This window comes from Callospermophilus lateralis, chromosome 7 (assembly GCF_048772815.1).
Source record: "Callospermophilus lateralis isolate mCalLat2 chromosome 7, mCalLat2.hap1, whole genome shotgun sequence".
NCBI lineage: Eukaryota > Metazoa > Chordata > Mammalia > Rodentia > Sciuridae > Callospermophilus > Callospermophilus lateralis.
The window spans coordinates 68,267,048-68,283,891 of record NC_135311.1 but is presented as its reverse complement, the minus strand read 5'-3'; the positions used below and the strand labels follow the sequence as shown (position 1 = coordinate 68,283,891).

At 38.7% G+C, this 16,844-nt stretch overlaps 1 protein-coding gene across 7 annotated transcripts in view; it reads left to right on the top strand.

Moving 5' to 3' along the window:
• Nucleotides 1–16,844, top strand: part of Lrrc8b (leucine rich repeat containing 8 VRAC subunit B) — a 69,384-nt gene that overhangs the window by 19,355 nt on the left and 33,185 nt on the right. The window contains exon 2 of one of the 7 annotated variants that reach the window (XM_076863546.1): nt 2,768–2,824. The exons of 5 other annotated variants lie outside the window; for them this stretch is intronic. The gene's annotated coding sequence lies outside the window, so the exon portion shown is untranslated. Of the gene's footprint in view, nt 1–2,767; nt 2,825–4,029; nt 4,097–16,844 lie in introns of those variants that run through there. One more of the 7 variants, XM_076863549.1, reaches the window with a different exon arrangement.

Sequence of the window (16,844 nt, the reverse complement as noted above, 5' to 3'; positions counted from 1 at the left end):
TTCATCCATTCTCTTTTCTGCTGGAGGAAGAAGAGACCTCAATTCCTTTGTAATTTAAGTGGTGTTGGTGTATTGCACTAGGCATTTGCAGTTTAATGTTAATGATTGTGTGTAGCACAGCAGAATGCAAAGTTGAGAAATGAAAGTCTTTGAGAATGTCCTGGGAGAGCATAAACTCAGAATTCTAACCATTTTATTGGATGATTCTGCCATTTTACTTGGGGAAGAAATCACAAGTTGAATTTTGCCTTGCCTTTCAATTTATTAATTTAACATAACAAGATTTTGTCTTATATAGTTGAAAAATATGCATCACTTCCTTTGTATTCTCTTGTTAAGGATCCCTCAGTTGTCTGTTATTATAACTTAGTTGTTTTGAGTCTGAGAAAGACACTGGGTATGCTTTTATATACTCCTGTGGATTTACTTTGTCATGAATCCCATGTGATCTCTGTATTATCTGTCACAGTCCCTTTTTTCATTTGTGAAGTTTAATTTATTTTCTTCATACATTTAGCATCCAGAGCCATGGGATTCCTTGTTGTCTAGTGATACAGCCAATTATTTCTTCAAGTAATGGGGTACATCAATTACAACACCATCTTTACATAAATAATCACATTTGATTCTGATAATTTACTGAGAGAGCATGGTTGCAGTTCATTACTATTTTACAAGTAGGCCCAGAGAAGCCACGTGATATACCCCAAATAGCATGTAAAGAGAAGGGCAGGACAAGAGCCCAGGCCTTTGAGCTCTTTGTTCAGTGTTCTTTCTACCCCATCACACTGTTGCATACCCTGTCTTGTGTCATTTCCTAAAACATTTCCACATAAGGAATTTGATCATTATACTTAAAATTTTGTGCCACATTTTAACAAACTTTATAAAATCAAGTTGTCATCCATTAGTTTCCTTTCTTGCTAAGCATGAATTATTGCACTGTATGTACAGTGAGTGAGCAGAGAGGTCCCTGCTTTCCAGGCCAATCACATTGTGAGTGTCTTAAGAACACAAGAATAGCAATGAAGTAGAAAATGAAAGAGCTGGCCCTTGCAGGATGAGATAGGATTTGAAAGGTAAAGAAAGTAGTCAAAGGGAAGTATTTAGAGCAGAGGAAATATTTAGAGCAGGAAAGGATGTATGCAGTACTGAAATAATCGTGGATGAAATGATCCATTCAAGATTCACTTCAAAATAAATGGAGTACAGGTGTGGCATGAGTTGATTATTGTTGGAGCTGGATGAAGGGCAAGTGGGGGATTCTCATGCTGTTATTTATGTGTTAGGAATTTTTCCCAATACAATTTTTAAAAATAAAAACGGCATATTGTATATTTTGTGGATAGTGGGTAGATGGTGCTCAAAGGCATAGGTGGGAAATGATGTTGTAAAGAGTCCAGAACCAGATTTGACAGGAGGCAGTTCACAAATGTATTGGTCCAACCTGAGAGTTTTGCTTGACCTTGAGCTCAAGGTGGAGCTGCAGTCCAGCATGGCCTCATCAAAGATGGCCACACCCATTGTACCATCTATCTACTCAGGCCCTCCCACATCTGGTGTACTGTGTTCAGTTCTGGAAGCACATTTAAAGAGGGCATTTTGCAAACTGTGCTTCATTGGTGGGTACCACCAGTATATCAGGTACAGAGGATCATCTTACATCTTGGCCATCTTCTTTCCCTTAGACTCCATCAGCTTATGGTTTTCCACCTAGAACAGGCATGATTTTTCCTTCTTCCACATCCCTCTCCTGGTTTTTATTTTTTCTAAACTTTTCCTCTTGGGAGCCTCATAATGGGCAATAAAAGCATTACTATGATTCCCTGATGCCATGAAGGTACATATGTACGAGGGCGTCTAAGTTAACCTGGAAACAGACCTTCACGGCAGACTGAGTTATACACAGAAAACAGCACTGAACCATTTGGAAATCCTAACATTTTGGTGCAGCTTTCTGTCGTGAAGTTCCCTCTCCCTTACTGCTTAAATGTTTCTCTCCTGCTTAGCAGGAAAAAAAAAAAAAAAAGGAGAGGGAGAGACATGCCAAAGAAATTTGGATAGTTAATGACAGTAAGAAACTGTTAATTAATCATTAATATGCTAAAGCTAATACACATAGACTTATGAAAACGGCTATATTTTTAGAAAATTTGCAAGCCAGGTGTTAAACACAATCATTAATACATTATAAAAACTTAAAATTACAGTATTAAAATACTCAAATGTGTTACTTCCTAATTATTTTACTATAATTTGCTTGCATCTAAACTTTTGGTGTTAATTGTGTCTAATGCATCTGTGGAATGAAAGCACTATTATATAATGGTTGTTGTGCATCTCTTTTAAACACCATGTTCAGTGATATCAGCTTAGTAGTTTGAAATTGGCCTTGGTAGAGGTAATGGTCAATTTGAATTATTGGATTAAGAGATGCCAAAGATTAAGTGGCTTCTGGGTGTGTCAGTGAGGGTGTGTCTAGAATGATTGGCATGTGGGAGAGCAAACTGAAGTGGAGACCCTCCCTAAGCATGGGCAGCACCATCCAATAGGATGGTGGTTTGGATGGAATAAAAGTTGGAGGAATAAGGAAGCTGCAGCAAATGCAAGCTCCTCCATTCCACAGATGCATTAGATACAATTAACACCAAAATTATAGATGCAAGAAAATTATAGTAAAATAATTAGGAAGTAATACAAATGGGTTCTTGGTTGCTGCCGTGATTGCCTGGTGATATCCGACTCTTCCTCCTTCACTCTTCCGAAGGGGACTCTGCCAGTGATTCTCCAGGGAGTTTCCAGAAGCATTCAGTCTTGGACTGGGGTAAGTACCACTGATCCCTCTTGTTCTGAGGCTTTTGCCTCTTGGACTGCACAGCTACAGGTTCCTCCAGTTCTCTAGCTTGCAAACATCCAGGTGAACTATCCAACTTCAGGTCATGCAAGCCAATCTAAGAAATCCCCTTTTTATAATCATACTTCCTGTTGATTCTGTTCTTCTAGAAAACCCTGACTAATACAGAAATTGATAACCAGGGTGGTTGTAGAGAAATAGAATTGTAAGGATGAGTTTCCTTAGTTGGTTTTGTGGTTTCTGGACTTGACTATCTGAATTGGTTAGACCTCAGGTTGCCAGAGTCTCTCCTACTGGTACTATGGAGAGCAATGATAATCCATTGTGTGAACTGTTTAAAGAAATATGTAAAGAAAATGCATTTGATACTCGTAGTTTGCCACTTGTAAAAAGCAAGGAGTTTAGTGACTATATGTGATATCTTTGAACATTTCTGGAAAACTAAGAAATATGATGGATGTTGATTGATTCTGGCTTCACTGGACTAAGTAACAAAGAAGATTGATGAGCTCAGAAATTTAGTTTCAGCTGCAGATGCGCATAACTGATCTGAAAGCTGCTTAGTGTGTTCTGAAGGAGAAACCTCTCTCTCATAGTCATAGGGCTGAGATTGTTGAAAACCAAACACAAACCCTTATCCTGCAATTGCCTGAGTTAAGATGCAAGTTTAACTCTCAGCCTCAAAAGGTGTCTGCCATTAAACTGAGGTGCTACTTGGAAAACAATGGGATCCCGGGCTGGGGTTGTAGCTCAGTGGTTGAACACTTCCCTCTCATGTGTGAGGCACTGGGTTTGATCTGCTGCACCACGTAATAAATAAATAAATATCTTTATTTACCTTTATTTATTTAAAATAAAGATAAATAGATATCTTTATTTTAAATAAATAAAGAGATTATCCATCTACAACTAAAATAATATTAAAAAAAGAATGAAATCCTGCAAATGGGATAATGAAGTCTGGGAGGAGCCTGAAGGGGCTGGGATCATTGAACTCCCATTCTCTGATGAGTTTATTTTGCCAAAAGTTGTTGAGTCCCCACCCTTAGTCTTGACTGAGGCATCCCTACCCCACCCTCTGTGGAATTGGCTTTTCTATCCTCTCTGGAGGGAACTAATCCTGCTTTGTGCCTGATTCATTTGCTCAGGATGAAAATGTTGATTGTCCTTGGGACCCACCCTCACTACCCACTTTTGCCTCCAGGCCTATAACTGAATCCACATCTAAGCAGAACCCTAAAGGTGAGGAACAGAGTGTGACGCATGAGGTTTTAAGCTACACTCTGAAGGAACTTCTTGAGTTTTCTAATTCATGCACGCAGAGGTCTGGGGAACATGTGTGAGAATGGATTTAAAGGGTGTGGGAGAATGGTTGAAGAAACATAAAATTAGATCAGGATGAATTTATTAATGTTGCCCTATTAAGCATAGATTCTAGATTTAATGTAATAGCTCACTGTATTAAAAAAAAAAAAAAAAAAAGGTATTAATAGTTTGGATGGTTGGCTGAAGTACGAATCCAAGGATGGCCCACGGTGACAAGCTGGAAATGCCAGACAATCCCTTGTTTTACTGTTGATGAAGGAATTCAGAAGCTCAGAGAGATTGGAATGGTAGAGTGGATCCGTCATGTACAGTCTTCTCCTCCATATTGGGAAGGTCCAGAGATGTGCTCTTCACCAAAACTATAAGAAACAAATTTGCAAGGGGAGCACCAGCATCTTAGAAGAGCTCTGTCATTGCTCTTCTTTATATGCAAGACCTTACTGTGGGAACTATGGTCAATCAGTTGGGAGATTTAACTATGATGGGAGTAATTTGACCTTGGGAAAGAAGGAGCCAAATGGCAACCCTCAGTTGCCAAAGACAGGGTGGTCATAGTTATCATAATGGACAGCAAACGGAAAGAAATGGACAAAATGTCCCGACTCATGTAGATCTGTGGTGTTGGCTAATTAATCTTAGTGTTTCCAGAAGCCACATAGGTGGGAAACCCCCAAACTCTTATTTATATAAGCAGAAAAATTCCAGGGCAAATGTACAAAAGTCTGCGCTAGATCATAACAGCAGAGAATCATGGGCCCTCAACTACGTCCCAGATTTGAGTCAGTTTACAGATCTGGAACCCTTTGAATGAAGGGGAGGCCAGGCCCCCTTGAGGAAGGACCTTGGTACAATATTCAAAATCTTTACTGTTAATCTTTCTCCCATCCTTCCCCAAAGGGACCTAAAATGTCTTACCAGGGTAACTGTGCATTGGGGAAAAGGCAATGATCAGAACTTTCAGGGAATACTAGACATAGGCTCTGAATTCACATCGATTCTGAGAGACCTAAAATGTCATTGTGGCTCTCTTTAAAAAGGGGCTTGTGGAGATCAGGCGATCAATGGGGTTTTGGTCAAGATCCAACTAACAGTGGGTTCAGTGGGCCCTCAAACTCATCCCTGTGGTTATTTCTCTAGTCCTAGAATGTATAATCAGTATAGAAATATTTAACACTTGGCAAAACTCCCACAATGGCTTTCTAACCTGTGGAGTGAGGAAAGGCTAAATAGAAGCCTCTGGAGTTGCCTATACCTGGGAAAATAGTGAATCAAAAGCAATACCGCATCCCTGAAAGGATTAGAGATTAGTGTGCCATCAAGGACTTGAAGGATACAGGGGTGGTGATTCCCACAACATCCCAATTTAACTCTCCTATTTGGCCTGTGCAGAAGCGAGTCTTGGAGAATGAGGGTTGATTATCATAAGCTAAATCAGGTGGTGATTCCAATTGAAGCTGCTGTACCAGATGTGGTTTCTTTGCTTGGGTGGATTAATACATCTCCTGGTGCCTGGTATGCAGCTATTGATTTGGCAAATGCTTTTTTTTTTTTTTTCCTTTATCCCTGTGCAAAAGGACCATCATAAGCACTTTGCTTTCAGCTGTCAAGGCCAGCAGTATACCTTCACTGTCCTTCCTCAGGGGTATGTCAGCTCTCCAGCACTGCATGATGGCTTAGTTCACAGAGATCTGATCACTTTCTTCCTCCACAAGGTATTACACCGGTCCACTATATTGATGGCATTATGTTGATTGGACCATCTGAGAAAGAGGCAGCTACCACTCTCAACTTGCTGGGTGTGGAGCATTTGTGTATCAGAGGATGGGAAATAAATCTCACTAAAATTCAAGGAACTTCAACTTCAGTAAAGTTTCTAGAAGTTCAGTGGTATGGGGCCTGCTGAGATATCACTTCCAAAGTAAAAGCTAAGTTGTTGCATCTGGCCCCTCCTTCAAGTAAGAGAGAAGCTCAACACCTGGTGGGCCTATTTGGATTTTGGAAGCAGCACATTCTTCACCTGGGTGTGTTACTTCAGCCCATCTACCAAGTGACTAGAAAAGCTTGATCTGAGTGGGGTCCAGAACAGGAGAAAGCTCTGCAACAGGTCCAGGCTGCTGTGCAGGCTGCTCTGCCACTTGGGCCATATGACCTGGCAGACCCAATAGTACTTGAAGTGTCAGAGGCAGATAGGGACGCTGTCTGGAGCCTTAGGCAGGCCCCCATGGGTAATCACAGAGGAAGCCATTGGAATTTTGGAGCTAGGCCCTGCCATCAGCTTCAAACAACTACTCTCCCTCTGAGAAACATTTATTGGCCTGCAATTGGGCCTTAGTGGAAACTGAACACTTGACCATTGGCTACCAGGTTACTATGTGACCTGAACTGCCTATCATGAACTGGGTGTTATCTGACCCACCAAGCCATAAAGTTGGATGTGCATAGCAGCACTCTATCATCAAGTGAAAGTGGTACCTACTTAGTCAGGCACAGGCAGGATCCAAAGGAACAAGGAGATTGCATGAAGAACTGGCCCAAATGCCCTCGGTTTCTACTCCGAGTAACTCACTAGCCAAGTTTTTGCTGCTTGTCCCTGAAACCTTATGTTCTTCTGGCCTATAAGTCTTACTTCCAGAAGGAGGAATGCTTCTGCTGAGAGATACAACAATGATTTCATTAAACTAGAAGTTAAAACTTCCCTCTGGCCACTTTGGTCTCCTCATGCTCTGAGTCAACAGGCTAAGAAAGGAGTTACGGTCCTGGTAGGGGTGATTGATCCAGATTACCAAGGGGACATTGGACTGTTACTCCACAATGGAGGTAAGGAAGCATACTCCTTTTCTCATCTCTTCCAACAACCAATACTGACTTTTCATAGCTCCTCCTAAATTCTCTTATATTACCCTGTCCTTTTATTAAGGTCATTGAGAAACTATAACAACCCAATCCAGGCATTTCAGACCCTCCAGGAATAAAGGTGTGGGTCACACCTCTAGGTAAAGAGCCAAGACCTGCTGAGGTGCTTGCTGAAAGTAGAGGGAATACAGAATGGATAGTAGAAGAAGGTAGTCATAAATACCAACTGTGACCACAGTGACCAATTACAGAAATGTAATTGCCATTGATATTTCTTCCAGATTCCATTAAGAATATGTTTGTGCACATTTACACATGCACTAAGAGGACATGTTTGTTACTGTCCTGTTGTTCATCCTGTAATATGGATTGACTTAACAGCAGTACTTAATGTTTTTGTTTTTCCTTCTATTCTGTGAAAAGAACTAGTACATTTTCAGTTTTACAGAGGATTGTTATATGTTAGGCAGAATTAAGACTTTGCTACTGTGTTTATTTGGATACTAAGTATGATGTAAAGAGTCATATTTGAATATCAACTTGACCAGGGGTGAACTTGTAATGGCTAATTTGAATTGAAAACTTGATTGGATTAAGAAGCGGAAGATTAAGAGGCTTCTGGGTGTGTCAATGAGGGTGTGTCTAGAATGATTGGCATGTGGGATAGCAAACTGGAGTGGAGACTCTCCCTGAGCACCATCCAATAGGGTGGTGACTTGGATGGATAAATTGGAGGAACAAGGAAGCTGCAGCAGATGCAAGCTCCTTTCTTCTTAAATGGGTTCTTGATTACTGCTGCAATTGCCCGTGGATATCAGACTCTGACTCCTTCACTCTGCCAGGGAGTTTCTTTTATCTCATTTTGAAACAAGGTTTCACTGAGTTACCCAGGCTGACCTCAAAACTTGGGATGTTCCTGCCTCAACCTCCCAAGTAGTTTGCTGTTACAGGCCCATGTCACCATTCCTGGCTTACTCTTGCATGTTGGAGGTTTTCTTAAAGAAAAAAAAATTTTAAATAGTAATTAAGACAAATTACAGTGAAAAGAAATAAGTTGCCTACACCTAGTAGACATGGGTAGACTTCCATCTGGTGTTTGTCTGTTCCTCAGATTTTGATGCCAGTTCTCCTTTGATAAAATCTTATTCTCAAAATTTGAAACCCTTATTTTTTAACTGGTTCACACAGATCATTGAGTTTAAAGATCAGTTTCTCGTTTTGTATAATTCATAAATCACTATGTGCAGTTTATAAAACCTATAAGGTCAATGGTACCTGATAGAGCCCTCCCTGGGACATTAAAAAGCTCTCTCTTTACAGAGGAGAGAAAATGCATTTGTTGGATTGCAATCCTCTTTGCAAAGGCAGTCATACAAATAGGGAAAATTGAATCAAGTTATTGCTCAGTAGGCTACTCATGGCTACATGACAGCTGTGTACCCTTTAGATTTATTTCCAGTCTAGCTGATTTGAGTCATAGCCCAAGAAACGAGTGCTGTCAAGTGAATTGTCTTTTGTACAAATGGCAAGAACCTTTCTGAATATTACCTTGCTGTTACAGTTGGCATATTTGGAACTACTGACCCGTGAATTAAGTTAGTCACAATTTAATGACTTAAAAAATTATAGCCTGCATTATATATCAAGTTCATTTCACAAACAGCAAAAGCACAACTTTTTCTAACATATATTTAGACATCAAATGGAAAAGTTGCAGCATAAATTACTTAATCTGTATCCCTTTTTTCCTAAATTTGACATTTTAGTTTCATCCTTAATATGCATTTGGAATATGATAGTAGTACCATCTCTTATTTGACTACATAATAATTCATACAAACTAAACCCAGTTGACAAGAAAAAAACTGTACTCAGTAATGAATGCAACAGTGGTCACTGCGATTATCCCATGGAATTGTGCGATAAGGAAATGATTAGGTCATAATGGGGACAGAGAAGGACATCAAGAACCTTGAAGGGAAAGTAATCTAGAATATCTACCTTATGATTTAATTATGTGAGTCTCAGGTTTGTGTAGAAATACAGGCTTAGAATACATTCTCTAACCACACTGAAAAAAAAAGTCAAAAATTTAAGCAATGAAAACAACAGATGTCAAACTCAGGTCACCACCTGGGATCAAAATATTAAAAGGAAACCTGGACTGAAACAGATGCAGCAAACAGAAATTGAGATCAGAGAAACCAGAGATTAGCATAGGGTGGGAGGAACCATTACAACTCCTCCTAAGATACTTAGAGAAATCACCAGAGAACCTGAACTCTTGAATCACACCTGGCTGCAGTTTCTCCCCCATTTAATTCCTTGTTAACCAACCACCTTAAGTGCCCTGTAGCATGCACTATATTATGGGTCCTAAAAGAGTTTTTTTGGGTAATACAAATAGAAATTATGGTTCAAAATTAAATTGAACTATGAAGATTGAAACATAATTACTAAGGAAATGCACATGTTAAGCTCTCAAATTAGAATGATCACAGAATTGTAATTGACTCAAATATTTACCAGGCCCCTGCTATCTGACCTTGGTGTAGGGAGACCTTAGTGAACCCTGCAGATGAGAGAGATTTGTTCTCTTGGAGTTTACAGCCTTGCAGGTAAGACAGACAATAGACAGAATAAATAACTAAAGTACATTAAACAGATAAATTCTGTGGAGAAAAACAAAACAGGAACAAGTCTTCAGAATTACATTCCCCAAAGATACATTTTCCAACTCTATTAAAACTAGCAAAGAAAAGACATTGGTATTTTTAAAAAAATATAAAACATACCACTTCTGAAATTTCTTTATGTTTCTATTAACCCCGTCAATACAGTAAATATGTTCACAATTTCTACAACCAGTAGTTTAGTGCACAAATTAAAGTCAAAGTAGCTTGGGTAGAGAGAGTAGTTTTTTAATACTGAAGTAAAATGAAAAATATGCTCTTATAGGTTTTGTAAAGACATGGGCAGTTCATGATCAAAAAGGCAATGAGCACCTGCAATTGGGAAATTGGAAGTTATTTAAAAAACAGTACTTCCAGTAATGTTCACTTCCAGTTGGGCAGCCAAGCAGAAGCTATTCCAAGAAGTGTTTACACTTGTGTACATATATGTGTACATATACATGTATGGTTTATAACATACAGACTTTATATTTTAGTATACTCAGATTTCTTCGTTAAAAAAAGTTGAATTATCTATCTTTAAATGGAAATATTTAGAATGGAAATTATTAAATGAATTCCTTTATGTAAGAGATGGACTAAGGCTGTATTTCATTTTTTAAATTTTTTTGGTTTTAATTAGTTATACATGACAGTAGAATGCTGTCATGTATAGCATTGATATATTGATATATTGATAAATCATAGATGGGATATGAGTGTACATGTTGTAGAATCATATTGGTTACGCAGTCACATATATACCTATAGTAATAATGTCTGTTTCATTCTACTATCTTTCCTATCCCCACATCCCCTCCCCTTCCCTCCCATCACTTCTCTCTACCTAATCTAAGGTAACACTACACTTCCCTAGTGCCCCCCACCTTATTGTGAATTAGTATCCGCATATTAGAGAAAACATTCGGCCTTTGGTTTTGTGAAATTGGCTTATTTCACTTAGCATGATATTCTCCAACTCCATTTACTGAAAAATGCCCTAATTTTACTCTTCTTTAAAGCTGAGCAATTTTTCATTTTAAATAATATAGTTTTTTTTCCAGATTGCCAACTCCAAGTCTTTTTTTTGTTTGTTTGTTTGTACCAGGGATTGAACAAAGGGGCACTTAATCACTAAGCCATATCCCACCCCTATTTATTTGTTTGTTTGTTTTTATTTTTTTGAGGCAGGGTTTTGCTAAATTGCTTAGGGCCTCACTGACTTGCTAAGGCTGGCTTCGAACTTGCTACCCTACTGCCTCATCCTCCCGAGCTGCTTTGATTACAAGCATGCACCACTGCACCTTTTCATTTCATCTTCTTCAGTTTTCCTACTAGGTTCACTCTCTAGAGCAATACTCAGTCAAAACTTAACTATGCCAAGCCCCTAATAAAGGTATAAAATCATGTTAATAATTAGCCTTGATTCAAAGTGAAAGAAGAAATTCACCAACCTGCTCGTGGGTCTCCCACTGAACATTGGAGTAGTAACTACCACTTTAAGATGGAGCCTTACACCAACCCACCTCAGTCCTCTTTCCTTTTCTCATCTCTCCCAATAACCAATACTGACTTTCCATAGCTCCTCCTAAATTCTGTCATTTCTGGTTATTCTCATGGACACTCCCCTGTTCCACTCCTCAAGACTTCATGATTGAATTACTGCAGCAAGGTTCTTCTGGGCTTCCTTGCTTCCATTGTCTCTGCCTCTGCCTGGTGTATCTCCCATGCCCTGCCAGGCTGATCCTCCTACAATGTTCTCTTTTGTGAGTCAAGTCAAGCATACCCTTCATTCTGGAGTCACAAGCTCTGAATGTACTCAAGACATCAATTATTTGAAGTCATCTGCCAGCCTGAAGATTTTCAGTGGGGCCTGCTGCCTGATTGCTCTTCCCGTCTCAGAAACTCTGCTCTTGCCCTTCCTCGTCTAGAGCTCTCTGCACTCCAGCTCCTGTATATCCCTAAAGACTCAGAGGCACGTCATCTCTGCTGCTTTTCCACTCCTGACCTGTAACTGTTAGCCTTGGGGTCAGTAGCTTTGAATGGTTGGGAAACTGCCTGGTGTCAGAGTTCTGGGCTGGAGCTCTTGCTCACTAGCCATGTGTCTTTGGCAACTTTATGTCTTCTCTCTGACCTGGTATCCTTATCTTAAAGTCAATGGCATAATTTAAGTAACTATTTTTGGAAAGATACCTCATGTACTTCAAACATCACACCAGTGTTCAGAATTACTCAACTGTATCATTTACTCCTCAGGTATCTATCCTCCTGTTCCCTGTTCATTTGGCACATAAGACCCCCTCTTCCTAGCTTAAGGGTAGATATAAGATGAAATATAACTTCTTGTCATAGTTAGCCCATACCCTAGCAAATGCTCAATAAATTCTCCCCGTTAAAAGAATTGAATAAATACATGTTTTTTACTCTGTATAGTATTTGATAAAGAAAGCCAGAGAGTGACAGGAAGAAAAGAAGGTACCCAGAGAAAAGGTGCTAGCCTGTGTCAGTACAGACTCCTTTTATGGGCTATTCTACCTCAGCACAAGCAATAGAATTGGCTCACTTTGTTAGCAATGGCACTGTCCTTGGCAGAGACTAAGTTCTTAAATATTTATTGAATTTACTAGGCACATGATTTGCATATTTTATGGGTACGTCTATACACATACATACACAGACCAGTAGAAGTCACTGCTTATATTTATCCAGCATTTTGTTCTCCTAAACTTCATTTTGATATGTAGCAACAGGGTGTGTCCTTAGTCTGCAGAGTGGTGCTCACATTTGCGTGGTGTTTGTGCAGTCTCTGATACGGGCTACTGATCACCTGCTGAAGTCACGAATAGTTCAGGAACTACCGTCTTTAAGATTAAGAAATGTATATATAGATATTGCACTGTATGTAATATTAAATTTTCTCAAATTCCACTTAATCTTAAAACTAAGAATAATATTAAACAGTAATAGAATTCATTTTATATTTACATGAGTATATTGCACCTAACTTCCTAGGGACAAGTGGTATGGTAGTGGAGCCCAGGAATTGATGATTCTGTTTAGTATTCATCTTAGAAGGAAAATTAAACAATAGCCAGTTATGTTTAACTATATATTTTATATATATATATATATATATATATATATAATTTTTAAAATTATAGTTGGACACAATACCTTTATTTATGTTTATTTATTTTTATGTGGTGCGGAGGATTGATCCCAGTGCCTTGCATGTGCTAGGTGAGTGCTCTACTGCTGAGCCACAACCCCAACTCCTGTTTAACATATTCCTAGACACTTAAAATCATAGGTATTTATTTTAACTTACTGTGTCTGGTTCATAGGGTCTTAATTTAAAAAGTAACCCAACAGTAAAATATTGGAGCTGTTTTTAAGGAGTTTATACTTTACAGTAAAATAAAGGATATGGCACTTACTCCAGCAAAACATTCAGGAGGAATGGTATTGGCCTATTACCTGAGAAGCAAAAGATTCATTTCCTCCAAACCAAGCCATTAAAGATTACGATTGTTTTTGTATCAAAGCAGACTTACTAGCATGCATGTGATAGCTTCACCCTGCTCTCTAGTTGCCAGATGCATTGGGTGAGTGCTCATATTTCAGATGAGCCAGCCAGGCTACAGGAAAGGATATTTGCATAAAAGATGGGGGAAATTGCCAAGCAACAAAATGAAGATTTATGCTTTTGAAATTCCTCTTATTACTGCTTTGATTAAATTGATGTTTCCAAGGGAATGGACTTTTAAATGAAATTTTAATAGTGCCCTAGCCAATTCCAAATGTATTCTTTCATTTCACTTGGTTTTCACAATGTGATCATATTTGGTTTCACTTCCTGGTTTGTCCACACAAGCCTGTTGCTGGGAAATATTTAAATAACATGTTTATGAGAGAAAAAGATTGTTTCATAATGGATGAGAGCATTTTGGTTTGATTTAGATTTAGTTCATGTAGTAACTTTTATAGAAACAAAACTTCTAACATCTAAACTAGTGCTTGCACTCTTAGAAAAATAAAGATTTCTTTGGCACTGAAATTAATTAAGTTACCTTGTGGTGCAATCATCTCTTCTACAGAACTGTTTGATTAGGCAGCAGTTGTGAAATAAAATGAAATGTTGGTCCATAATTAGAAGAATTGTAATTTGATTTTAAACAGAGGCTTGATTGCATGGTGAGTGACATAATGCCTAATTATTTTTCCAATGATTAAGGGCCCAGTGTACTCTTAAGTTGATGGTTTGGTTACAGTGTGTTTAACATGGTCAGTAATAACTCTGGTGCCATTTTGTGCATATTTTTTCATGACTATTCTTGTTTGTTATAACACTGCACGAAACATATGGCTATTGACCCTAAAGTGGATATTTTTACCATAAAAACATTTAATTCCACCCAAGTGCTCAGTTATATTCTAGTCTCGAAAGCACAAATCAAATCCATTTCTCTTTTGAAAAAGTTGGTTCAGACTCAGGAAAAGCCTGCTTCCTCAAAATCTAATTGCTTTGTCCAGTTGCATTTTTAGTGACCAATCTGGAGTTTTTATTTTTATTTTGTTCTTGTTGTTGTCATAGTATGACTGTATTTCTACTTGAGATTTTTATTTTGAAGTTCTTTTATTTTTTATTTCTCAAGATATTCAGATATACTAGGCTTACTGCTTTCAATCTTAAAACTACTTCCAATAAATTATTCTTGATGTAATAATATGTCCCTAAATGTATTTTTCCATTATTCCCTTGTTCAGATACCTTCAGTAATTTTTTACTTTATATATGATCAAGTCTGAATTCTTTTATGCTCATAAAAAACTTGGTTAGTACTAAAAGTGACATTTTTACCCCCCACACAATAATTTTTTCAGGTGCCTATTATGTTCCAGGCCTGGATTATATCCTGAAAAATTCTTAAATTGACATTTGAGACTTTAGTATTCTACCCTAATCTACTTTACATTCTTATCTTCGTCATTTCTGTCTCAAAAATTCTACTTCCCCATATGTATGTATATTAACTCCTTTCAATTTGCCTTGGTTTCTCCTACTGTATTAGTTGTTTCATTCTTTCACATAAAATATTGTATGCTGCGTTATTAACCAAGTGATCTATTCTTTATCTCTTTATACATGCATACACACCACCACCAGCACCACCACCACCTTTACAAATCCTATATACCTCTCTTGGTTCAATTCATGACTCCTATACAGGGATTGTCATTCCTTTCCTTAAGATATGATGATATTATCTATAATTGTTTTCCCCAAAGGATAGGTTACTTTGGGGGCTCAGGCTCACTCTAACATTTTGCCATTCCCTTCATCACCTGGAATTTTGCCTTGCTCCCAGAAGAATCCTGACCATGGCTCTTGAGTACAGCCAATGTCACAACAGATGCAACATGCAGCATCTCTGCCTCACCTTGGTGATACCTGGGGCCCTCTTCATTTCTACCTCCTTTCAACTAAAGGGGGCTGAGTTGTTGCCATTCCTGAGTGGATACAACTCTCCACAATAAAAACAAATGGTGTTGTCAAATATAAATAGGAAAATATTTCTTGTGTGTTGGTGAGGGGTGGGGAAAAGGAAGACAGGAAAAAACATACCATTAGTTTTCTTGGCACAGTCTTTCTGCCTTTCGGATTTGGTTGCTAAGAGATAGTCTTAAATTCAACTGCTGCACACAAAGAAGAAACTTAGGTCACTCACAGGAGACGATGCATGTTGTGTAGCTGAATTTGTCACTGAGCCATGACAAAGCCCCACCCTGATTTAGAAGTCATGTGTTAAAACTATCAGATGGAGACTGTGGCTTCTGCCTTTTGGAAAGCCATCAAAACTCTTTAAATTCCCAGAGAGGACATAGGTTCTTTTCTCACTAGCACCAAGTGAAGCTACAGAGTCCTGTTGATCTCTGAAGCAACAGAAAGCCAACCTGTCGCCTTATTTGGTAGATGGGCCTTGCAAGATGATGTAAAGATCATAAGAAGTTACTGTGTTTTGCTCCAAGAAAGGGGGATTTAATTTTAACCCTTGTATGTTCATTTATTGTGCAATAGCAGCTTTTGCATAATAAGCCCTGGGATACAATGATGAGTATAATACACACAAACCAGTCCTTTGACAGTTTATTGCTCAATGGGAGAAAAAGAAACTTCTAATTGAGCAATTGCTTATATGTGGTTGATAAGTGCCACAGAAGGAAGGAGAGGAAGCTTCAAAGGTATATTGTGAAGGGCCTTGGACAGAGATCAAGGAAGCATCCCATAAGAAGTACTTTGTAAGTCATTGACTCCGGCATCAATGACCTTGAGTGTGAGTTTGACCTTCAAAGTGAACCTCCTGGAACCTCTTTCACCATTTTGAATTGTAAGCCCTCCTGTGGACTCTTCTTATGCAGATCCTGCTGTGATGTAGTGAAACCAGAAATATACTTCTGGTTTTTATTCCCAGTTCCATTGCACAGAGCTCCTAAAATCCTTGGAATTTCCTGGTAGGAGCTTTTTTCCTTATTCATAGTGAGTCCCTTTCAACCATACCTGAGTTTGTGCTGGACCCCTAGACAGAGTTGACTATGAGATTCCAAGATTGGAACTTTTCAGTCTCATCCTGATCTCTGGGAAAAAGAGAGGAACTGGAGAGTTCCAATCACCAGTGGCCACTGACTTAATTAGTGATGCCTGTGTGTAATGGAATCTCCATAAAAATCCCTAACCAACAGGATTCAAGTAGCTTCCAGGTTTGGGTCCACATGAAAGTGCCCAGAGGTTAGCACACTTGGAGCTGGTAGAAAAACTACTACTCCCAGCACCTGCATCTTGCCTTTGCATTTCTTCCATTGGGCTCTTCCTGAGTTACATCCTTTATAACAAACTGGTGATGGTAACAAAAGTGTTTTCCTGAATTTTGTGTTATTCTAGTGAATTATCAGACTTGAAGAGAGGATTATGGCAATTCCATATTTGTAGAGCAGTCAGACAGAATTGCAGATAGCTTGGACACCCAAGACTTGTGACTGGCACCAGAAGCATGAACAGCCTTGTGGAACTGAGCCCTTAAACTTGTGGAGTCTGGTGCTTACTCTGAGTAGTTAGTATAGAATATGATTGAATTGTAAGA